Raw genomic sequence first — 26,451 nt, 5'->3', positions numbered from 1 at the left:
GGTACAAGAACCCGACACGGATTGGAGGAGGCATCCTGTAAACCCAGTGAGGCCACAGCAGCACTCCCATCCTCCTCAACAAGGTACACAACGAGCCCAGTGGTAGCGGCCACGCTGAGAACGTGGGCCCAGTTGAGACAGCACTTTTGAATAACCAAAATGTCCCTTACGGCCCCATCTGCGGCAATCACAGACTCCCCCCAGCCATGCTAGAAACCACCTTCAAAAGATGGAGGCGGGAGGGGGGGCACACTGATGGTCGGGAACTTCTACTGGCGACACTGGACGAACTGACGAGGAAGTGGAAACTAGCAAAAGGACAGGAATTAAGACACCTCCAAATAAAGCACTTCCTCCACAAGTGACAGTAAGGTACCCGGGGGCCCCAGAGAGCACACTACTAGAGGACCTGATAGGCACAAGCAGCGAGAAGAGAGGGCTATGTGGGAAAATATGCGGACAGCTACTGGACAGAGCCAGAGCACCACTGGACTGGACCAGACAAAAATGGGAGGAGGAACTAGGGACAGAGGTAGGACAGGGACCCTGGGGCGAAGCATTGAGCAGGGGGAGTTCCACCTCCTTCTGCACAAGGCTAAGCCTAATGCAGCTCAAAGTGGTGCACAGTGCGCACCTGACCAGGACCAGAATGTGCAGGTTCTTCCCGGAGTTGGAGGATAAATGTGAGCGGTGCCAGAGGGGCCCGGCCAACCACACCCACATGTTTTGGGCTTGCCCCAAGCTTGCTGGGTTCTGGACAGCCTTCTCCGAGGCAATATCCAAGGTTGTGGGTGTGAGGGTGAAGCCATGCCCAATAGTGGCAATCTTCTGGATATTGGAGCAGCCAGAGCTACACATGAGGAAGGCCCTTGCTTTCACTTCACTAATCGCACGCCGGAGAATCCTGCTCGGCTGCCGATCGGCAGCACCACCCAAAGCTGCAGACTGGCTCGCTGACCTCTCGGAATTTCTCCACTTGGAAAAGATTAAGTACACCACCCGAGGGTCAGAGAAGGCTTCCTGGATACTTGGGGGCAGTTCATCGGCCTGTTCCGAAACCTGTTCGAGGCCAGCAACGAGGAGTGAGCCAGGGGAAAAAAAAGATGAAGAACCAAAGGACTGCGCAACCCGTTGGGGGGTGGAGGAGGTGGGGGGGGGGGGGGGGGGGGGGGGGGGTAGTGGGGCAAAGATGAGAGAAGAGGAAGGGTGCTGAAACCAATGGGGGGGAGGGAGGAGGAAGGGGGGATATCATAGACCGATCCACAGGGCAGCAAAATATACATACAGGTCATCAAATGAAGGTCAAAAGAAACCTCTCTGTAAAATAAAGCAAATTAGCGCGGGCAAGAAAAATGTAATGAATATAAGTAACAACTGTTTTCAAATATGAGAAAAGCTAATAATATAATAACAATAAAAAGATTTTCAAAAATCTTAAAGGTATGATTCTGTGAGTATGACAATGTCAGGCTGTTCCTTGATTAGTCTGTCAGACAGCTCTCCCAGCTTTGGCACAAGCCCCCAGATGTTAGTAAGGAAAACTTTGCAGGGTCAACAGGCTGGCAAACCCTGGTTGTCTTTTCCAGTGCCTGGGTTGCTGCAGGGTGGTCAGAGGGCATTTAATCAGATTGCTGTATGCCAACCATGTTAGGGTGGCAGATCTCCTTCCCTAAAGGGCATTCGTGAACCAGATGGGTTTTTACAACAATCATTAGACTTTTAGTTCCAGATAATATATTGAGTTGTTAAATTCCACCACCTGCCTTGGTGGGATTTGGACCCAGATCTCCAGATCATTCCCCTGAGTCTCGGGATCACTAGTCCAGCCACAATACCACTATGCCACCACCTCCCTTACAGATTTGTAGAGAAAAGATGTCCTAGAATGTTCAAGGACAGAATCTATTTGAGATTTAAGAGTTAAGAAACAATAGAGGTCCCATTACACTACATGGCTTATTCTATAGGCCAACTACACATGGGAATGATATTGAGGAGCAGATGTGTAGGTTTTTAGAGAGAGGTGCTAAAGCTATACTGTACTGGTGGGACCTGCCACACCAGGGTTGGAAAATCCTAGCCAAAGTTTCAGTCAGAAAACATTTAGGGAATAACAAGCATATTGGCCGGAAGTTGCGATTCACTTTTCCTGCCGGCAGCGCCTGCAAGTTTTCGGTGGGATGAGTGGTTTCAATGGGAAATCCCATTGACAAGCGGCAGGAAGATAGAATACCGCTGCCAGCGAATGGCCCGCCGCCGAGAAACACGCGGTGGGGGGGGGGGGAGGAGAACGGGATAATCCAGCCCAGTGTCACAGTTACTGAAAAGGATAAGGAGTGATCTGGACGAAAAATACTTATTTGGGGGAGGTGCCAATTACAATGTGTCGGGAATTGAGATGACCTTTGTAAATTAGAATGAAAAATAGTCAGGTAAAATGGCAACAAAATAAGGGGAGCTGGTTTGGGTGTCACCGAGGTGCATTCCCAAAATGGGGAATGAAGAGCAACCAAAGCTAGAGCTTCCTGGATGTTAAGATGAAGGTTGATAATACAAGGGAGAACCAGGATAACTATAGAAAATTGGAGAGATAGTGAAAGAACACTAAAGAAAGAGTATGGGAAAAGACCATCAACTAACATATAACGTGGCATTGACAAGTTTTCTTTCGGCCTATTAATAGTAGAAGACAGAGGATTAAAGTACAAGTTAAAGGTAAATTGAAGAGAAAAATCTACCTGAACATTGTGCCCTGAGAAATGAGAAAGGGCTCATTGGGATGAATATAGGATCACACAAGTCACACTCAAATGATGAACAGAGAGGCAAAGAAGAAAAAAAATAGAAGCAAAATATAACTACAAGATCGGTACTGTAATAGTGAGATAATTGTCAGAGAAGTGATGGAAATATTAAATGATAAAATTGGCTGAAACAGAAAATGGCACATACTTTGGATAATTATATTCCAAAGTCATCATAAGACATGCACTTCAAATCCTCCCGAGAAACAGCACACCAAGATAAAATTTAGCGCTGATAGAAATTAGATGGACGTCTTAGACAACCTGAAGGGGCTTAAAACAAATCCCCTGAGATGGGTGACATTTTTCCCAGAATGTTGAGAAACACTGATGAGATTTGTAAGGCACTCATGCTTATTGTCAGGGAATTAGTGGACACTGACATGATATCCATATTCAAAAAGTTTGACATTGTAGTTTTAATTCAATTCTGTAAAAATAATGAAATTGCTTATCAGTCACTAAGTTGAGGCTTATCTCTGCAACAATTTATCGAACAGCAGTTAGAGCTTTAGACAGGGAAGAGCCTGGCTGACTAATCTTTGGTTTATTTGAAGGTGTATCACGCAATTTAACCACCGCATTGCACCCGACTTGAATCTGTGAGTGCCAGGTAAATAGCGGGAAAGACCAAAATCGAAATTTGCGCCGGGGCTGAACTAGTTTTCAATTCACCCAGCCCGCTACCGATGGTGAGCTCCGGATCATGCCCAAACATGGCGAGCATATCATTAACCCTCATTTGCATTCATTTCAATCTCATTAACATGATTGAAGGCGAATGCAGTGGCTCTGCGAGAATTACCCGACTCACGAGGAAGAAACCACGTCGGCGTCGTTTAGTACTCCTTTTCAAAAACGTGAAGCTGGCACAATGACTGCTGAGGGGAACTGAGGAGGAGAATGATCATCTCCATTTTCCATCAAATAGGTCACAGGCACCGGAGCTGCCTCCCCAGGGCTCGCGGGAGGTTCTGCTTTGTCGGGGGTTGAAGAATGTCAGGTCCGGAGTTGCCCCTGGGCAGGGAGGGGGGGTGCGGGTTGCATCTTTTGAGCCTTCGCGCCATCTTTAAATATTTTGGAGACCCGTAACGGGGCAAGCTTCAGTCTGTCTGTTTCACAAAAGACTCCCCGGACAGAATCCTGCGATACCTTCAATGCTGAAAGTCAATTTCACCCCCTTTGACTGTGAACAGCCTCCTGCTGCACAGCTAAAGGCGAGTGCAAATTATGAATGATATGAATTAGCCTTGTTGGTTGTCAGAGCACTTCACAGTTGCAGGTTGTTTGCTGCTAAATACTGCTGGTGGCTGCAGATGCCTGGAGGCTGCTGTTGCTGTTTCCTTCCTTTTCTGTGGCCAGAAAGACGGACATTTTTTTCCTAAGATACCTGGGACCTGGAACACCGGCTCAGGGGAAACGTATGAGTCCAGAAGGCAATCTGTTTTGAAGCAAGAAGACGCTGTGGAACCAGGTGTGCTATATTGTTCCAAATCGGCTACCTGCTAATGCCGCTGAAGAAATGCTTTTGTAGATTGCCGATGCTTTTGTTGCTGGTGTGGTGAGTGCTGCATGTAACTGGCATGTCACCATGGATTAAACACGCTGGCAGTCAAGGATGTTCAACTGCATCTTGAGCGCCAGTGGAATATGTGAATGTCAGGATTTGGACCCAGTGAGATTGGGCCATGTAGGAGGGCCTGCTCAGCTGCAGCTCCTGGGTGGAGAATGACACTGATACATGGAACAAGTCACACATTGATGGATAGAATCTATGTCAAAGATCTGGGCATGTTAACACATTCTCAGGCTTATTCTGCATTCCTGTTGGAGAACCTTACGAAGGGGGATACCATGTGGGGGTTTTTGTGAAAATGATCTGATATAGTTTTGTATTGGTACCAAGATGGAACGGTGACGTTTCCTGCTTGTTTCATGGTTGGTGTGCCATGTGGAATGATACGTTGTTGATTTCTGACCATTTCATAAACAAAATATTCTCAAGTGGCTGCAGGTTGTGTTTGCTGTTTGCTCCAGCTTGTGGCTGCAATCACCCACAGTCAAAAATGGAAAATAGTATTACAATGCATCCTTAGTCTTCCAAATGGCATTTGATAAGGTTCTGCCTGAAAGAGTGCTAATTATTCTAAGTCCTGTGGAGATTCAGGACAAACTTGGGGTGCATGAGAAATTGTTTGACATGTTGAAAAGAAAAGGTGCTGGTTTGTTCCAGTATACTGTTAGAGTGTGCAAGACATTTTTCATTTGTTAACATGGGTAACCTAGGTGTTTGCCAGCATAGCATAACAGCAGTAGTAGTATTTTTAGCCATGAAGTGTTAGGTAGGAGCCTGTAAAGCAAATACCACGGGAGACTTGACAGATGTTAGCCGAGACACAGGACACATTAAAAAACTAGTCCAGACAAGCCCACAGTGGGTGTGAAGCCAGTGATTACAGGTCAATACATATCAGTCATTAGAATGCTTAGTAAGACTAGACAGAAGATCTACAATACTTTGCACCAATTGTGATAAACTGTGAGCCTGTGCGACTAATGAACACACCTGCAGTCACAAAGGAACCGAGACTAAATGTATAAAAGACAATTTAACAACTCAGAACAACGTTTGCTGACTCCTAGAGCCAACGTTTTTCTATGATCAAGATGTCATAGGAGATGACGTGAGGAGGCGAAACGAAGGCTTGCCAACCTCTGGAGAATGTCGAGGAGGCTACGTTCTTGTTTGATTAGCATGAGATGATGGCTACCAATCATATTGCACTGAACTTAGTGTTCTGGTACTTGACACCAGAGAACGTTCTGGGTTTGGACATTGGGGGCGGGATTCTCCAATTGCCGATGCCAAAATTGCGTTCGTCAATCAGCTGGAGAATCTGTTTTTACGGCAAAATCGGGGAAAGCGGCGTTTTTTGGGTGCTCCGCTCCCTCAAAAACGCCGTACTCGAGGGCATCACCTGAGGCCCTCCCCGATGCTCTGTCCCCGATGGGCCGACTTCCCGACGGCGTTGGTCACGTGTCTACACAACTTTCAGGGACCTCGCGTGGCGGCTGCAGACTGTGTCCTGCGCTGCCACAGTCGCATGGGGAGAGCCTTTCCACTGACATGGGGGCTTCGGCTGGGGCGGAGGTACTAGCAGGGGGGTGGCCTGGGGGTGGCGAGGGAGGCACTATCTGTCAGACCGGATCCGTGCACGGTCTGCGCCAGGCTGTACGGCGTGGCAGCCACTGCCCGCCAACGTGCGAATGCGTGGCCACGGACCCGGCCATTCTGCATCCGTATCTGCAGGTAAAGCCGGGATTTACGTGGCTCGGCTGCAAGCCCCCCACAGGGCGGAGCATCAGTACAGGGGCACCGCCAACATTTTAGTCACAGGACCAGATGCTTCCTCCAGACATAGCTGCAAAATCAGAGAATCCAGCCTTGGATTTCTCAAATGCAGAGGGAGGCATTCTCCGTCGGTCGATGCCGAAATCGGGAATCGCGATTGGGCGGAGAAATCATGGCCAGCGCCAGGTTCATGTCAAACCACAATTCTCTGGTGCCTCAACAACAGCGTCAATGCGTTCCACTCCACACTACAGGGATGGTGCAGGAGGGAGGGTTTTGGTTTCCTGGATAATTGGGGCTCATTCTGGGGTAGGTGGGACCTCTACAAACAGGATGGTCTTCACCTGAACCAGAGGGGTACCAATATCCTGGGGGGGAGATTTGCTAGTGCTCTTCGGGGGGGTTTAAACTAATTCAGCAGGGGGATGGGAACCCAAATTGTAGTCCCAGTGTACAGGATGTTGAGAGTAGTGAGGTCAGGGATAGGGTTAAAAGTTCGAAAGAGGGCACCGGCAAGCAGGACACTGGTTTGAAGTGTGTCTACTTCAACGCCAGGAGCATCCGGAATAAGGTGGGTGAGCTTGCAGCATGGGTTGGTACCTGGGATCTCGATGTTGTGGCGATTTCGGAGACATGGGTAGAGCAGGGATAGGAATGGTTGTTGCAGGATCCAGGATTTAGATGTTTCTGTAAGAACAGAGAAGATGGTAAAAGAGGGGGGGGGGTGTGGCATTGTTAATCAAGGAAAGTATTACGGCGGTAGAAAGGACGCTTGAGGACTCGTCTACTGAGGTAGTATGGGTCGAGGTTAGGAACAGTAGAGGAGAGGTCACCCTGTTGGGAGTTGTCTATAGACCTCCAAATAGTTCCAGAGATGTAGAGGAAAGGATTGCAAAGATGATTCTCGACAGGAGCGAGAGTAACAGGGTAGTTGTTATGGGGGACTTTAACTTTCCAAATATTGACTGGAAATACTATAGTTCGAGTACTATAGATGGGTCAGTTTTTGTGCAGTGTGTGCAGGAGGGTTTTCTGACACAGTATGTACAGGCCAACAAGGGGTGAGGCCACATTGGATTTGGTACTGGGTAATGAACCCCGGCCAGGTGTTAGATTTAGATGTAGGTGAGCACTTTGGTGATAGTGATCACAACTCAGTTATGTTTACTTTAGCAATGGGCAGGGATAGGTATATACCGCAAGGCAAGAATTATAGCTGGAGGAAAGGCAATTATGATGCTATTCGGCAAGATTTAGGATGTATAGGATGGGGAAGGAAACTGCAGGGGATGGGTACAATCGAAATGTGGAGCTTTTTCAAGGAACAGCTACTGCGTGTCCTTGATAAGTATGTACCTGTCAGGCAGGGAGGAAGTTGTCGAGCAAGGGAACTGTGGTTTACTAAGGAAGTTGAAGCACTTGTCAAGAGGAAGAAGAAGGCTTATGTTAGGATGAGACATGAAGGCTCAGTTAGGGCACTTGAGAGTTACAAGTTAGCCAGGAAGGACCTAAAGGGAGAGTTAAGAAGAGCGAGGAGAGGACACGAAAAGTCGTTGGCGGATAGGATCAAGGAAAACCCTAAGGCTTTCTATAGGTATATCAGGAACAAAAGAATGACTAGAGTAAGATTAGGGCCAATCAAGGATAGTAGTGGAAAGTTGTGTGTGGAATCAGAGGAGATAGGGGAAGCGTTAAATGGATATTTTTCGTCAGTGTTTACACTGGAGAAAGACAATGTTGTCGAGGAGAACACTCTGGTTCAGTCGACCAGGCTAGATGGAATTGAGGTTCAAAAGGAGGAGGTGTTAGCAATTTTGGAAAATGTCAAAATAGATAAGTCCCCTGGGCCAGATGGGATTTATCCTAGGATTCTCTGGGAAGCCAGGGAGGAGATTGCAGAGCCTTTGTCCTTGATATTTATGTCGTCTTTGTTGACAGGAGTAGTGCCGGAAGACTGGAGGATGGCAAATGTTGTCCCCTTGTTCAAGAAGGGGAGTAGAGACAACCTGGTAATTATAGACCTGTGAGCCTTACTTCAGTTGTGGGTAAAATGTTGGAAAAGGTTATAAGAGATAGGGTTTATAATCATCTTGAAAAGAACAAGTTGATTAGCGATAGTCAACACGGTTTTGTGAAGGCTAGGTCATGCCTCACAAACCTTATTGAGTTTTTTGAGAAGGTGACCAAACAGGTGGATCAGGGTAAAGCTGTTGATGTGGTGTATATGGATTTCAGTAAGGCGTTTGATAAGGTTCCCCACGGTAGGCTATTGCAGAAAATAAGGAAGTATGGAATTGAAGGTGATTTAGCGGTTTGGATCAGTAATTGGCTAGCTGAAAGAAGACAGAGGGTGGTGGTTGATGGCAAACATTCATCCTGGAGTTCAGTTACTAGTGGTGTACCGCAAGGATCTGTTTTGGGGCCAAACTGCTGTTTGTCATTTTTATAAATGACCTGGAAGAGGGTGTAGAAGGATGGGTTAGTAAATTTGCAGATGACACGAAGGTCGGTGGAGTTGTGGATAGTGCTGAAGGATGTTATAGGATACAGAGGGACATAGATAAGCTGCAGCGCTGGGCTGAGAGGTGGCAGATGGAGTTTAATGCGGAAAAGTGTGAGGTGGTTCACTTTGGAAGGAGTAACAGGAATGCAGAGTACTGGGCTAATGGCAAGATTCTTGGTAGTGTAGATGAACAGAGAGATCTCGGCATCCAGGTACATAAATCCCTGAAAGTTGCCACCCAGGTTAATAGGGCTGTTAAGAAGGCATATGGTGTGCTAGCCTTTATAAGCAGGGGGATTGAGTTTCGGAACCACAAGGTCATGCTGCAGCTGTACATAACTCTGGTGCGGCCGCACCTGGAGTACTGCGTGCAGTTCTGGTCACCACATTATAGGAAGGATGTGGAAGCTTTGGAAAGGGTTCAGAGGAGATTTACTAGGATGTTGCCTGGTATGGAGGGAAGGTCTTACGAGGAAAGGCTCAGGGAATTGAGGTTGTTTTCGTTAGAGAGAAGGTTGAGAGGTGACTTAATAGAGACATATAAAATAGTCAGAGGGTTAGATAGGGTGGACAGTGAGAGTCTTTTTCCTCGGATGGTGATGACCAACACGAGGGGACATAGCTTTAAATTGAGGGGTGATAGATATAGGACAGATATCAGAGGCAGTTTCTTTACTCAGAGAGTAGTAGGGGTGTGGAACGCCCTGCCTGCAACAGTAGTAGACTTGCCAACTTTAAGGGCATTTAAGTGGTCACTGGATAGACATATGGATGAAAATGGAATAGTGTAGGTCAGATAGGCTTCAGATGGTTTCACAGGTCGGCGCAACATCGAGGGCCGAAGGGCCCGTACTGAGCTGTAGTGTTCTATGTTCTATACAGTAAATGCCATTTGCATATCATTATCAGACCTGATCCATTATTCTCCGGGGCCTCCACTGGGGGGAATTCCCAGCAGGGATTTTCACTTGTGCTTTTAAAAATCAGTAAATGCTGCCGTGGCTGATGAACCTTCCTCCTAGTAGCCACAGCCCTGCGGGATGCACTGCGGCTGTATGAGCTGGAGCTGCTCGAGGTGAAGGCGTGCTGCAGCAGAGCCTTGCCCAGATGCACAGGAGGCAGCTGGTGAGGATGGAGAACCGGCCGCCCAACTGGCCAAGGAGGTGGATGAGGAGGTGAAAATAAGGCGCCACGTGGGGCCTTGTGTGTTGATGCGCGATCAATAACCACAGAAACGAAAGACTAGTCTGAATTGAAGGCTACAAGATGTTTCCCCAGCAGCTTGAGTACAGAAAGAGCAATGGCTTCTGGGAAACATGTGTTCTTATACTCCGCCTCGTGGGTGGAGCTACCTTTGTCTTGACCAACGAGAAAGCAACACTTGGGCCAATGAGCAGCGAGCCTTCTCCACCAATAGCAGCTGACACTCCCAGGTACCGTAGTATCTCTAGTCATGCTACCACATGTGTACCGGCAGCGCCTGTCATTCGAGGACATGTCGGACTGGGCACACTGTTAAAGACTTCGGCTGAGCAGGGGGACAGTGTGACATACCTGCCAGATCATGGTTTGCCTGGCACCATGAGGGAATTGGAGTGGACACCCACTCCTGGTGGTCGACAAGGTGATGGTCGCCCTGAACTTCGACACCACGGGGTCCTTCCAGGTGCCGAGTGGGGAGCTGTTCGGATTCTCTCAGACCTCGGTGCACAGATACATTTGCACCATCATGGAGGCCCTATATGCCCAGTGGGCACAATATATCCATTTTAATGCGGAATGAGCCTGCCAGGGTGCCAGGCAGCGGGGTTTACTGCCATCGGCAAGATGCCCTGGGTCCACCAGGTGGTCGACGGGCTGCCCTATGAGCAACGGCAGCTGACCTGCCGCTCTTCACAAATCGAAAGGTGTTCCACTCAATGGACGTGCAGCCGGTATGTGATCATCAGCTGCGCATCATGCACGTCTGCGCCCGATACCTGGGCAGTGGGCATGGCATCTTCATCCCGCCACACTCAACGTTTTCTAGTTTCTTCGAGGTGCATCCCCTGCTGGTGGGTTTGCTTGTGGGCGACAAGGTCATGGCTGATGATACCTATCCAGAAGCCACAGACCCGACGCGGAAACCCGCTACAAGGATGCCCATGCAGAGATCGGGGCGTGATTGGGCAGTGCATCGGCTTGATGAAGATATGGTTCAGGTGCCTGGACCACTCTGGAGAGGCCCTCTAGGATAGCCCTGGAGATTCTCCCACATCAAGCAGACCAGCATAGGGTCCCATCGAATCCCTGGGGAGGAGGTGGGGGCAGTGGGAGGGGTGGGGGGGGGGGATGTGTGTGGAACACCAGAACGTTGAGCTCTGGCTGAACTGCAATCCCTGGGCCAAGCCCACCCCAATGTCTGCCCATTCCATTCCACCACCCCCGCCCACACCCTAAATGTGGTCAGCCCAGGCCAGCCCATCCCTCACACCCTTCTGACAGATCACCGAGGCAGATTATGCAAAGGTGTTTAATGTGAAAACATAGATACAGATTTGTGCCCCAGCCCCTCTAGCTAAGCTGTGCCCTGCACCTGTGCAAAATTAACTGGTATCAAATTTTCTGGCCTTAGTGGCCCCAACACTACACCTACGTGGATGCCCTGGGATTCAGGTCGAGGGCTCCCGTCCATGTTGGTGTCGCCCTCGTCGCTAGTTGGCACATGGGTTCTAGCTGGGGTCGGGGGCGGGGGAAACCAGAAAGGCCCATCCCATCGCCGGCAGCTCCTGCAAGGCACAAGTCAAGATGCATGATTGCACCGCGGCCCAGGAGGGAGTGAATTTGACGGGGGTATACTGAGGAGGGGTGTGTGTTGGAGAGGGGTGTGTGGGGGTGGTGTACAGGGTAGTGGTGAGTGTGAGAGTGTTGTGTGGGGGTGGTGGGGGGGGGGGGGGGGGGGGGGTCAGGTGACACGTGTCTTGGGGAACTGCAACTCAGTGGGGCTCACTTCTCCGCCCAATGTCTTCCATCCGGCAACTGTCTTTTCCTCGGGCCCACCAACCACATCCAGTGCCCTCTGCTCTGCTGTGGTGAGGGGCGCAGCTCCGGCAGACTTCTCCTGCACCCAGCGTTTATGAATGGCCTTCTCCGAGGGAGGGTGGGGACAGAAAGCACACAGTCCAATGTATGCAGCACAGGGCTGGTGGCTTCAATGGCGAGGGCACCCGGCCAGGACAAACGGTATAGGTGCCGGCATGTTGTGCAGGGTGGAAGTTTGGCCGAGTGTCAGCCTCGGCAATTGTTGTGAGGGATGTGGTGGGGTTAAGTGGTGTGCGGGACGGAGCTTGGTGCCAGGGGCACAGAGCTGCCTACTCACCTTGGCCACCCTGAGAAGGTCATGCTGTTTTATCCAATACTGCAGCCGGTCTGGATGGTGTTGCCCATGGCGCTGACCACCTCTGCCATCTGCATCCAGGTGGCAAACGTCGGTGGCTGGCAGCCTCCTTCCCACCCTGCGGTACAGGGACCCTGCCTCTCCTCCAACAGAGTCCCCAGTTCCACGTCGGTGAACCTCGGTTCCGCGTATCTTACTGCCATCTTGTTGGATGGAATGGTGTGTGTGGGGAGTGGTGTTGGGAGCTGTTGTTTAATTTAGTGTCTATCTCCTCAAACTCTCTATGCAGAACATCTTTCCTCATCTATCTATGTCACTGGTACCTACATAGGCCATGACAAAGGGATCTTCCCCCTCCCATTACACGTTCCTCATCAGCCTTGAGCAGATGTCCTGACCCCTGGCACTGGGCAGGCAACACAACCGTATTGGCACCCATCCTCCCCCTCTCCACTGGGATGGCTTCCTGTGCCACTGTGCCATGGGCAGTCAGCTCATCTGCCCTGCAGCCTCAAATCTCATCCAAACAGCTTGAAAGAATCTCAAACCTGTTGTACAATTGCAGAGGCTGACACTCAAAATGAGGAGGTAGTCCAGAAATTATAAATTATAAATTAAGTGCAGAATATAACAGAAACTCAAAGCAAACAAGCACATAGACAAAGAAAGGATGAGTCGTGTTGAGATTGTTAGGGATGAGGTTGAGAGTCGCAGGAATCCTGATTAGCTTAACATTAAAAATGTTCAACCAAGGTAGAGCAACAATCAGCAAAGTCAGTACATTTAGATTCCTGTGTGCTGTTAGAGAAAATGCATCCCAGCCCTAACAAGCACACATCAGAATGATATCAGGGAAGAAAGACAAGTTATGAGGGGAGACTTGAGATATTGGGGCTATCTCTACTGATGCAGGAAAAGACTAAATAGAGAATTCATTTCAGCAGAAAGGGGAAGGTTATTTACTTTTGTTGGAGGGACAATGACAAAAAGTCATTAATTTAAACTTGCCATCAAGAGAGCGAGGAAGAAGTTTAAAGATTTCCTCACAGAGAAGGCTGTTTTACAATGGAATTCATTACCATTGAGGAAAAAGGTGATTGGCTCTTTTAAGGGAAAAATTCAGCAACATTTGAAGTAGATAACAATTTGGAAGTATGGGGAACACAAAGCATTGCGATTAAGTTTGAATTTCTCTTGTTAAATGCTGTCATATGTACAAATGGCAATTCATTCTTCCAAACTGTAAATTTATATGTTTCAATTACTACAGAAGTGAGCCTTTTGATTGTGTGTTTCAAAGTGTGCATTTTCTAAATCTGTCACTCGTTTTGTAAAAGCAATGAAGTCAGTTCAGATAACTTAAATTTAAACCAGGTGAGTGCTGTTAACATTTTTTCCAACACATCTGTTAGTTTAACAGGGAACCAAAAGGTAACCTGGCCAATTTTAACTCGAGCATGTGGCGGCTGGACAGACCTTGCCCATTCTGGTTGCAGAGAGGCCTGCTGTGTTCTTCTTCGATTTGATGTAAACATATAATCATATAAAAGAACATAGAACATAGAACATAGAACAGTACAGCACAGAACAGGCCCTTCGGCCCTCGATGTTGTGCCGAGCAATGATCACCCCACTTAAACCCACGCAACCCGTATACCCGTAACCCAACAATCCCCCCATTAACCTTACACTACGTGCAATTTAGCATGGCCAATCCACCTAACCCGCACATCTTTGGACTGTGGGAGGAAACCGGAGCACCCGGAGGAAACCCACGCACACACGGGGAGGATGTGCAGACTCCACACAGACAGTGACCCAGCCGGGAATCGAACCTGGGACCCTGGAGCTGTGAAGCATTGATGCTAAGGTTTGATGAAACAATAATATGTGCTCTTTATTTGATGATAAGACTATGTACAGATAGAGTTAACTAGGTGGTAGAGCACTCTACATCTGACTTGTACACGTGCTGTTTGCAGACTGACTACAAGTCATCACCTCCTGAGGTGGTCGGTAATAATTGATAATAGTTTTCTAAACAAAATAATTAAAGTATTTACATGCAAGGGCAGTACGGTGGCGTAGTGGTTAGCACTGAGACTGCGGTGCTGAGGACCCGGGTTCGAATCCCGGCCTTGAGTCACTGTCCGTGTGGAGTTTGCACATTCTCCCCGTGTCTGCGTGGGTTTCACAACCACAACCCAAAGATGTGCCGGTTAGGTGGATTGGCCACACTAAAATTGCCCCTTAATTGGAGAAAAAAATAATTGGGTACTCTAAAAAAAAATTTTAAGTATGTACATACAAGAAAAATAAAATTAAATGTGTGAATGTGCTTTATAACCGAGCACTAAATTTACAAATCTCTGAAATATACTGGCAGTTTGCTTGTCCGTCCAGCTTTACTTATGGTGAACATTGCTGGTGGCTGCTGCCCATTTTCAGAATGTTGGTTAGGGTAGTGTTGCTTGTGCTGCATCTTAGCTTGTGTTCAGTTTGAAAGAGGACTGCTCGGTGTATCCAATTGTGGTATTCTGATTTTGAATCTCTTTCATTGCACTGCCATGCCATTTGGTGTTTGTGCTTGATAGAATCTTGGTTTAGTGCAAATGCTGATGATTTCTGCTGGATTCCATGTGCAAGCCGTTGGGTACCGGTCTCGAGCTTATTGTTCAATGTTCAGGTTTACCTGCATGCCTATTATGGGAAACTTTCATTTTTCCCTGTTTTTCAAGTGGTGCATCACATATTCCTGGGTGTATCGATGAGGGATGACTGGGGTGGTTTATCCACACTGGTATTCTCCACTGGTTCCACAGCAGGATGAAGTGTGCATGTTCTGAAATAGCATATATGTTCAGTTCCAGACCATATAGCCAGTTGACTAATGATCCACAATGCAGATCATCTTCCAGAATGTGTACAGGGCTTCTGATGATGCTTCTTTTGATTTGTGGTCTTCATCACTGTTTTGTCGATACCATGTATGAAGACCAAGGACATGTCCTTTCACACAGTAGGCCTGCAGCCACTAGACTGGAGATGCCTGGGTGACCAGTGTGAGTTGTTGGCGTGACACTTGAGCATAAAGAAACTCAGGAATGGAATCTCCAAGCCATTGTACACGGTGAGTCTGACAGAGATTGGTTCAATCATTAATTTCTGCATCTGTGGTTATATATATTTCAGTGTGCAAAATGGCAGGAAGTTTGCACCTGCACTGGGGTCCAGTTTTGCAGAAATGTTATGCTGAGCCTGCATTTGTGGACATATACAGCAGGATTCTCCGCAATCGGTGCGATGGCCCGATCCTAGCATCAGAAACGGCGCGAACCACTCTGGCGATGGGCCGACCAGAAGTAGCGGAATTCTCCCCACTTCCGGGGGCTCGATGGACACCGGAGGGGTTGGCGCCGTGACAGCTGGCGCCGAAGGGGCTGTGCGAGTCCGAGCCCACCCCAATGTCTGCCCATTCCATTCCGAGCAAGCGCAAAGGGCTGGTGTGATCCCGCACATGTGCGGAACTGCCGGTGTATTCTGGCGCATGCGCAGGGGGGTGTCTTCTCCACGCTAGCCATGGCTGAGCCCTACAGGGGCCAGCGTGGAAGGAAGAAGTGCCCCCATGGCACAGGCCCGCCAGCAGATCAGTGGGCCCTGATCACGGGCCAGGCCACTGTGGTGCCCCCCCCCCCCCCGGGTAAGACCCCCCTACGCCCCCCCGAGGACCGCCCCAGCCAATTTACCTGCCAGGACCCATCGTGTGGGACTATGTCTAATCCACGCGGACGGGATTGGCCAGAAACCGACGGCCGCTCGGCGCTGCCAACGGCCCCCGGCCAGCGTGGCGTAAACCCCGCCCCCACCCAAAAACCGGCGCCAGAGAATACGGTGGAGGGTCGGAGAATCCCGCCCTTAATCTGGATGGTAGAAAAGGTACCACAAGGCCAATACATTCTTTAATGTTCACCATTGTTCGGAAAACAAAGGTAGTTTTAAGAGTTTATATTTGTATTGATCAACATTAGAAATAAACTGTAGTTTTAAGTGGCCTTAATGTCTCTGTGCCTGGAAGGGTAAAACCTAGTTAGATTCATGCTGGGCTAAGTTATTTTTATATGTAAGGGTTGTTTAATGTTATAACCCCTAGGCGACCCACTGGGATGACCCGATCGATCTTCCATTGGGTCTCATGGAATATGAGATCTCTCACTGAAGGGCGAGGCCAAACAGTGAGGCTCGTTAATTTGCCAAGATAAAGCGGCCCTAGAGCCAGCAGCTTAGTTGCTGTATTTCCTAACTGTGAGCAGGAAATAAACTACTTTTGAGTTACCTTATCAGGGATCCAAATATTGGCGACAAGGACACTCAGACCACGGCTGCATCTCCACACAAAGGAATAAGGTTAGCACTGCTTCAGAAATGCTGCTCTTCAGGAGCCTCAACGCGAGTGTGGAAGTACGCAGAGCTTATCCGCTATTTTTCCATGGCGAACACCATTACTGGGGAGGACCTCCGGAAGCTGATTTTTTTTGCCACCTGTTGTGCCCCTACTTTCAATGTCATAAAGAAACTAACCTACCCTGCAGCCCCAGGCTCCAAGATGTTTGATGAATTGGTGGCGCTCGTAACAAACCACTATGACCCCAAACCATTGTTCATTGTCAAAAGATACAATTCAATATGACTGAGAAATCTCAGAGGAGTCTGTTACTATAGCTCTTGGGGCTAAAGGGATCAAGGGATATGGGGGGAGTGCAGGATCAGGGTTTTGAACTTGATGATCAGCCACGATCAAGATGAATGGCGGAGTAGGTTCAAAGGACCCAATGGCCTCCTCCTGCTTCTATTCTCTTTTTATGTTTCTCTGTACAATTGAATGGCAGAGCAGCCTTGATAGGCTGAGGCTTATTCCTGCTCCTATGTTTCATTGCTAACTATAATGGTGGCGCTGTTAAACTCTTTCTGATCTTTCCTAAGTTGACTATTAGCTGTACCTACAAAGCAGTGATTTTAGGTTGGAAATCGATGCACAATATCAAAAATGAAAGCAAACAATGACAAAAGCACTTTTGTCGACCATTATGTAGCTGTTAGGAGATGCTACTGAGTAGATTCTTCTTCTCAGCCCAGTGTGCAGTATTTTAACCTCCCTCGAACTAAAGAAAATGTAAGCAGGAATATATTTTCCTGACTGTGGAATTCTACTTAAAGTCCACCCGGAGTCTGCTGTTTAAATCTGTTCCTGCTTAAACTTCACAACATGTAGATTTTAATTATTTAAGCTTTCTCAGATTTGAACAATCTTACAGGGACCTGGTGCCTGCTGGCTAGAGTGAGGTGCGATCCCAGAACGGAAGTACGTTGTGTGTAGGATTCCTACAGAGCTGTAGAATTGCTTGCATGTGGTGAAGTTCGATGATTCTTTTACTTTTACACCAGTTCTTTTCTTCTGTTAATTGGGGGATAGAGTAAAAGTGCAAGGAAGTTATATTGGATTTATATAAGTCATTAGTTCGACCGCAGCTTGAGTGTTACATCCAATTCTGAGTGCCGGACTTTGGAAGGATGTGAAGGCATTGGAGAGGGTGCAGAAAAGTTTCACAAGAATGATTCCAGCAAAGAGAAACTTCAGTTATTAAGATATATTGGAGAAGTTAAGACATCCCAAAGAATCAGATAATGTCCAGACATCCAGGCAATTGGATTAGTAAGAATGTCATAAGAAGCCTGAGGTTATCGGTACTAGAATAAAGGCAGGCAGAGCTGAGAAGAAGGCTGAGTTTAAGAGGCAGCTGCAGAAACCAGATTTAAAGTGGGGAAGCAGATTTCAGCGATAAATTAAAAGTTAGATGCCATTTTAATACAGTCTTGGAATTGATAGTTAAAGTGACTGTGAAGACAAAGAAATCCTCAGAGGATTTGTAAAACTTGTAAGCAAATCCTTAATGGATAAGCAACTGAGAGAAAGCACTCTTTAAAAGAAAATTTGAAAGTGTGTCTTTTTAAAATTGGAATTTGAATCACTCATGTGGAAGCCATAGTTAATGAGACAAAGGGATGACGGTATAAGAATCATCTGAGGAGGAACTTTCAGGAGACACTGACATGGGTTCAGAGAAGAGCGTCTAACCACAGCCAACCTGGGTGTTTAAAGGGATTTTGTGTTACTGAAAACATTGTAGCTTAAGATATACTTAAGCATAAAATTTGTGTGTATTTTTGAAGTTAAGGGAGTGTTATTATACTTCCTGGTTATTGCAAAGAGATATGGAAGTGCCCATACTCTGGATTCTTGTAAAACATGATGAGAGGTTTGTTAAGGGTGTTGCTCATACAATCAAGATGGTGATCTGCTCAAAGCCCCTGCAAACACTCTGCTGACTTCACTACCCATCACACTACGCAGACAAGCAAGAATATATTCCCATATATAATGCAGGCTTGGAGGAGTATTGTGTTGTAATCAAACTTTGCATGTTTAATAAATGTTTTTTTCTTGTTGCTAAAACTAATTAGCAGTCCTGTGACTCTGCTCATCCACGTTTTCCAAACAATTGTAAAGTTTACTAGGCTGTACTTTCCACCGGCGAGATTCCCCATTCCACTAGCAGCACGCCAAGGCCCGTGGCTTTCCCGGTGGCGTGGGGCGGAGTGTTTAAAATGGGAAATCCCATTGGCAGGTGGCGGGAACAGAGAATCCCATTGCCAGCGAGGGCACACCTTCCAGGAAAACATGACTGGTGGATCGGAGAATCCTGCTTACTGTCTTTTGAGCCAGGGTTCCATTCCCGTCCAGTTATAACATAAACTGGGATCGTAACACACATGAGAGAGAAAGCAAGCTGGTGAATATATAACAAGCTGAACAGTGACAGGTTCATTTGTCACAAAACACCGAATGAATTTTATCCTGAAGAATTAGTGTAGGTTCTGCCATATTACCCTTCAACCATTATGCCGGGTATTAATTTTTACCATCATATTTAGTTGTGGATTCACTCTACATAAGTAAAGTAATTCTTGTCCTCAATTAGGTTTCTTTTTTGCCCCTTTACTAGCATCAGTCAAATCTTTCTAACATTTAAGTAAAACTGACAAAATAAAATGCAATTGTGTTTTGGTATTTTTAGACCTCACATCCCCAGATCAAAGACAAATCGTTTTTGTGATTTATTTGACGAGATCATTAATGCGTATTTAAAAGATAAGTATTGGAAATTCTAATGTCATCAATGAATTAATTTATTTGGACCGCAAAGATAACCTATGATGTTTTGATAGTAATTTTATGGACACAGTTTCATTTCAATACCAAACCTGAAGGACTGAGGATCTTGCCTGATGAAGAATCATTATCTCACACTGGAGTCCACAAAATATGATTGACCGAGAGCTAGACCAAGCACGCTACCGATGTTCAGTATGTATTGGAAATACTTTCAATGCCAAGTAGTTACGAAAATGGACAAACTCCCATGAGCAGATCTAAATGACGGCAGGAATTATCAGAGATTGCTGGTTCAAAATCTTTAATTCAAACCTTTGTTATTTATATTTGATAAACTGAAGAATATTGCTTGACAATTCACTCATCTAATTGCTTCATTGCACCCTGCCCAAGTTGTAATTAAGAAGAAAACTCTTTACAATAGAGTCATCGGAATGTTGAATGTAGAATATAGTGGTTGAAGCAAGTGGAATAAACGCGTTCAAAGGAAATTAGACAAGGAGACAAGGGAGAAAAGAATAGACGCATTTGTGATCAGGTTAGATGAAGTAAAGTTGGAGGAGGCTCATGTTATGCAATTTTAATGATCTGCTGCTATGTAGTAATTTGTTTTCCACCAATATCAGTTGATCCTGGTGGATGCTGCCTCAGTAACCTGGAGTGCATTAGGAGTGTAAAACTGGGAAACCTTTGCTGCCACACCACTGGTTCTCATTATAAGATATATTAATGAGGTCAGTTGAGACCTTGTGGGCAGATTGCCAGAGCTTAGTGAACCATTTTCATGGCAGAAATTGGGCAGAAACAGTTTGTTGTAGATTTTCCAGCCAGGAACAAATTCTACCCAGATTTGCGCACTGCAAACATGCCAAAAATGGTGAAGAATATGGCCCCCCCCCCGTAGCTTGAAGTCTGTACTTTGAACTTTTAATATCTGCAAATGCAGCAACCATACTGAGCAGCATCCCAAAGTATTAAGGTGAATGATTATATTGTGGTATGCCAACTGCCTGAGGCAGTACTTATTGCCTCGAGATCTTCATTTCCTCCTCCTCTTCAATGATGATATTGCAAGCAAAGACCTTAATACTGGTCACCACTACTTTAAATTCTTTGCATTCATAATCCTCATTGAAATGAGGTTGGAACCACTGTAAAATATTTACCTTAGAATGTGCTGTAACTGTAGATGCTGCACTAATTGGTCATTCATGAACAACAAGGCTCTAATGTGTTCAATTGAAGTACTTTTCAATGTCTTGCAAGTGTTTCTAACATCTGTTTTAGAGAGTAAGAACACTGCGAACTTGGATGATTGATCTATTGCCACTTTCGTCCATTATTCCACCATCTATTTCTTTGTATTTTCAGAGAATATTTCATTATTTCAGTGAAATGCTCTTACAGCTACAGCTTCCCAATTATTCACATTTTTCCATGGAAAGCCAACCTGTGATATTTGGAATTCTTGTATAAAGTACTTTGAAGTGTCCCAAAACTTCAGATTTGTCAGGTGTGTTTTAAAAGTAAGTATAATAAGTTACTTATCTTTCTGGAAATAACAAAATAAATAAATGGCACAGATACTATTTAAGGATAAATCTGAATTCATGCTCATAAGTTTGTGTTACACTAACTCGAGAAAATGGGCACAGCAGCAATAGTGCAAATACCATTTATATACCCAGCATGTGTAAATGAACGGCTAACTGAAGACAGAATGATGCGAGATAATTCACCTTTGAAATTACCTGCATCTGCCTGGAGCGTTGAACAGCTCTCATCTGTTCACACTTCAAAGCAAAGTCAAAGTTGCTGTAATAGTTGACATCAGTGCCTTCAGGCATTCCGTGAAATCTTAGCAATACATCAAACTCATACAGATGCCTTTGTCAAGTTGTAATGCTCCCAACCTTCCTGGGGCGGGATAGGGCTGAAAGTCTGATCTCCACCCAGTGGTGCCAGGAATGTATGATGGAATCAGAATTTGGTGCCATTTTCTGAGGTACTTTAATTTCTGGTGGTTGGAAGGAGAGTGGGACTATTGGAAGGAGCTACAGGAAGTCCTTATCTGCCTCTGGACAAGAATCCAGATGGTTGACCACACATATAATACCATTTGATAATTATCGTTTCTATAGATTACCATTTGGAATTGTATCCACTCCTGGAATTTTTCCAGAAAACGATGTTTCAAACCCTGGAAGGAGTAAGATGCCATATGGACAACCTATGTGTAAATGGTTCCATGCGGAAAGAGCATGTGTTCATGGAGTTAGAGCAGTCCGAAGAGCCTTACAGGATGCAAACCTAATACTGAATGAAAAATGTGAGTTCGCCAAACCTATGATCAAGTTTTTAAGTCACACAGTACAAGCCACTGGAATCACAGTTGATCCCCAAAGAAAATAGTAATCGGAGAATGAATTTCCACAACCCTGAAACATAGCTGAGCTGCAAAGATTCCTCAGGATGGCCAGGCAAATAGGCAAGTTCTGACCAAATTTAGCAGATGTTACTGAGCCTTTGAGACAGCTGTTGAGACAGGATCAACAGTGGTACTGGAATGTGGACCAGCAAAATACCTTTGAAAAGGCTAAACAATTTTTAATCTCTCCTGAAATTTTGGTACATTATTACCCAAAACTACTGACCATAGTGGCAGTAGATGCATTGTCAGCAGGTCTGGGGCAGCATTATTTCAAGTGATGGCAAACGTAGATTAGTTTACTATTCCTTAAAGTTATCATCAGAAATAGATCAAAGATTCATCACAATTGAAATATAAGCATTGGCAGCAATGTTGGCATGCAAGAAATATTCAGATTATGTTATGGGATTGCGGTTCAAAATTGAAACAGACAATAAGTCACCAGTCACTGTTCTGAACGTGAAATAAATTGCAAGGATACTGCCTGAATCCAACAGTTCAGATTAAGATCAATGAGATATGGCTCCATAACAGAGTATGTCCAAGGGAAATATCAAACAACAGCAGACACACTATCAAGGGTAATACCAGAAGGAACCAATAATAATAATTATAATAATCTTTAATAGTGTCACAGGTAGGCTTACATTAACACTGCAATGCAGTTACTGTGAAAATTCCCTATTCGCCTGTTCGGGTATACTGAGGGAGAATTCAGAATGTCCAATTCACCTAACAAGCACATTTTTCGGGACTTACGGGAGAAAACCAGAGCACCCAGAGGAAACCCGCGCAGACCCGGGGAGAATGTGCGGACTCCACCCAGGCAGTGACCCAGCAGGGAATTGAACCCGGGTCCCTGGCACTCTGAACTTCATCAAGGAGGTGGAAGTGTATGAATCACTAATTACTCACCACTTAGCAGCTACTGCAAAATGGTTTGCAGGAAATCAAACAAGCACTGCTGCAAGATGGCAAATGTCTCCAGATAATAGAATATTGTCTGGAAGGATGGCCAGACTATATACCCAGTAATCCAGCATTACCTCTAAACTTTGAAGAATGCAAGCATCTCACAGACATTAACTTACTTATCTTGGTTTACATGTCTTCAATGAGAGAATAGTCACACCGACAGAACATCAGCTTCATACTCTTCAAAGATATCCGCAAGGTCCCTTAGGGATAGGAAAACGTCATGTGAGAGCCCAGCAATCTGTCTGGGGGACAGTCATTACTCGTTGTATGGAAGAAATGTATTCCTAATTGTGCAGTAAGCAGTCAAGAGCAAAAGTAACCACTCTCACCTTATACCTTGCCAGCAAGGCTGTGGAAGCACCTGGGAATGGATTTATTGATCTTAAGGGTCAAGTATTCCTTATTGTCATTGATTATTACTCAAGGCAGATTGAATTAAACAGGGGCATGGTGTTATAACTCGTACAGGACCTGCGAGGTTGGATCAATTAACCTCCCTGGAGTTTTGTTGAAACTTGCTTCCCTGCTGAGGGGCAGGAGTACCATCAGCGGAGTAATGAGTTCTGTGTATAAAAGCTCGGTCCGAATGGGAGCCGAGCAGAATGGCCCCGCCTGGGACTGGAAGTGCATTATGTGAATAGTTACTTTACATTCAAAGTCAGTTTCTTTATGCCTCACGTGTGAACTCCTCTGTCACCACTAAACATGGCGTCACGATGGAAACAGTCATTCAATCACTGAAGAGAATTCATACAACACTGGGCATTCTGGACATTGTAGTGTCAAACAAAGGGCCACTATTTGCTAATGAGTTAGTTCAAAACTTTGCAAAAGAATACACATAGCCAGCTCATCTCATTATCCTCAGATGAAGGGAGAGGCTAAAAGAGGTATACAAACCATCAAAGTGTTGCTAAAGAAGAGTGAAGACATTAATGTGGCTCTTCTGAGTTGCCAAATCACACCACTACAAAATGGTTTCTCACTATCTGAATTAATGATGGGAAGGAGATTGAGTGCACAGCTTCCATCTCTGACAGAGCAACTTAAACTTCATGTCACCATGGATGGCCATGAGAGAATAAAACAGCATGAGGGGGAACAGAAAAACAAATAGGCTTATAACGTTAAACACAGCCACAGAACACTTGAGTTACCAATGCTGAAACCGGGGAGAGATTATCGGTCTGAGATCATCAGAGATAATGTACAATCATTGAGAGAACTCCACAACTGAGATCATATCGAATTACGACAGACCAAGGAGTCATAAAAATAAGCCGCAGTGCCTTAATATCCTTGGAAGAAAAACAATAGAAACTTCAGCTTACTACTCATCAGATCCTGAAGAGGAAGGAGTAGAAACAAGACAAGTCTCTCCAGCCACCAAGGAGAATGCTCACACCAACAGGAGAGAGAGTACAGAATATCCTCAATCTCAGAAAGAGGTCAGAACAAGATCAGGGAGATTGGTCAAGGCACCTTGGACGGTGACCCTGTGAAGTCTGACACCTTGGTGGGGAGATGTAGGTTGATGTAAATATAAGAAGGATAAGACTTACGGGGAGATGTAGAGTAAGGGGCTATATCAGAAGCACATGATATTGATGTAATGATGATGTAACATCACATGACTGAGCAACAGCGATCTGGAACAAGAGGTTTGAACCTCCCAATATGTACTTAGCAGCTGCAAATAAAGAGCAGTAATTTTAACAAACTACAGTTCTTGAGAAAATTACTTTGAGAGAATAGACAAACCTCAAAGAATTCCTTTTAGACCCCAAACCGTGATAAAAAAATTTAAATCACTTGATACTGCAAAGGTTATGGCTCCCACAACATTGTGACAATACTGAAGACTTGTTTTCCAGAAATAGCCAAGCTGTTCCAGTACAGCGACAACCCTAGCATCTACCTGGCAATGTGGAAAACTCTCCAATTACATCCTGTCCACAAAATTCAGGAAAAATCCACACCAGTCAATTACCATCCCATCAGTCTATTCTCGGTCATCAGTGAAGGGTGTTGTCAACAGTGCTATCAAGTGTCACTCTCTCAGCAATAGCTCACTGACACTCAGTTTTTGTTCTGCTAGGTTGGCACAGCTCCTGACCTTGTTTCAGCATTGAGCTAAGCATGGACAAAAGAGCCAAACTCAAGTGATGAGGTGAGAGTGACTGCCCTTGACATCAAGGCAGGATGTGACTGAGTGTGGCATCAAGAAGCCCTAGAAAAACTGGAGACAATGGGAATTAGAGGGAAAATATTCTACTGGTTTGAGTCATACCTTGCACAAAGAAAGATGAATGTGATGTTGAAGAACAATTATCTCAATTCCAGGACATCATTGCAGGAGTTCCTCAGCGTAGTGTCCTACCCCCGACCATCTTCAGATGTTTCATCAATGACCTTCTGCCATCATGAGATCAAATGTGGGGTATTTGTTGATGAATGCAAAATATTCGCAACATTCACAACACCCCAAGTACTGAAGCTATCCATGTCCAGTGTTATGGGCCAGGGTTTAGAGAACCCCAAAGTGTATCATGGAGTTCACCTGACCCACAACGTTTAATAGATTGTGGTATGGGGAGCACACGGCCCACTCTACAGGTGTGGTACAGCAGAAATGGAAAAGTATTTTTTAAAGCAAACCAATGTTTATTCTACAAACTCAAGTTAACCTTTTTAAAACATACAGTGAACATCTTAGCAACCGTTAATTCAAATCCAACCCCCAAAGACTACAACACTAAGTAATCCTTTAAGCTTTCCTTTTAACATCCATACGACTTAAAACACCTTTTACCAGAAGCACATCAGGTTAAAGTCATTACTGTTATCAGTTTTAAATCACCAGGATCGACTTACAGTCTTTAGATTACAGAGAGACTTATACACCTTCTGGCTGTGACTGCAGCTATCCAGCTCTGAAAACGAAACTAAAACACACCCTGCAGCAAACAGCCTAAAATGAAAATAAAAGCTGACAGGCAGACCAGCTCCACCCACTCTCTGACATCACTGCAGTGGCAAACACCCATTTCTTAAAGGTACTCGCAATACAGATATTTATATACATACCCATTTATAAACACCCATTTCTTAAAGGCACTGTCACATGACAGCTGCAAGGCCTGGAAAATATTCAGGTTGGGGCTGATAAGTGGCAAATTACATTTACGCCACACAAGTGCCAGGAAATTACTGTCCCCAACAAGAATCTAACCATCTCTCCTTGATATTCAATGTTGAACTCCTCCACTATCAACATCCTGAAGGCTTACCCTTGACCAGTAACTGAACCGGATTAACCATGTAAAAACCGTGGCTACCAGAACTGGTCAAAGGCTGAGGATTCTGTGGAGAGTAACTGATCTCCCCGATTCTCAAAGCCTGTCCATCATGTACAAGGCACAAGTCAGGAATGTGAATGAATACTCTCCAATTGCCAGAATGGGTGGAATATTGAACTCTGTGCACGGAGTGCTGGCTGGTGTGAGAAAACAGGCATCTAGCCCTCTCACAACATAGTTTTTTTTTTAAATTTAGATTACCCAATTATTTTTTCCAATTAAGGGGCAATTTAGCATGTCCAATCCACCTACTCTGCACATTTTTGGGTTGTGGGGGCGAAACCCACACAGACACGGGGAGAATGTGCAAACTCCACACGGACAGTGACCCAGAGCCGGGATCGAACCTGGGACCTCAGCGCCGTGAGGCGGTTGTGCTAACCACTAGGCCACCGTGCTGCCCTTTCCCACTACATA

Source organism: Scyliorhinus canicula, chromosome 13 (genome assembly GCF_902713615.1).
Source record: "Scyliorhinus canicula chromosome 13, sScyCan1.1, whole genome shotgun sequence".
Lineage (NCBI taxonomy): Eukaryota > Metazoa > Chordata > Chondrichthyes > Carcharhiniformes > Scyliorhinidae > Scyliorhinus > Scyliorhinus canicula.
This window is presented reverse-complemented; position numbering follows the sequence as displayed.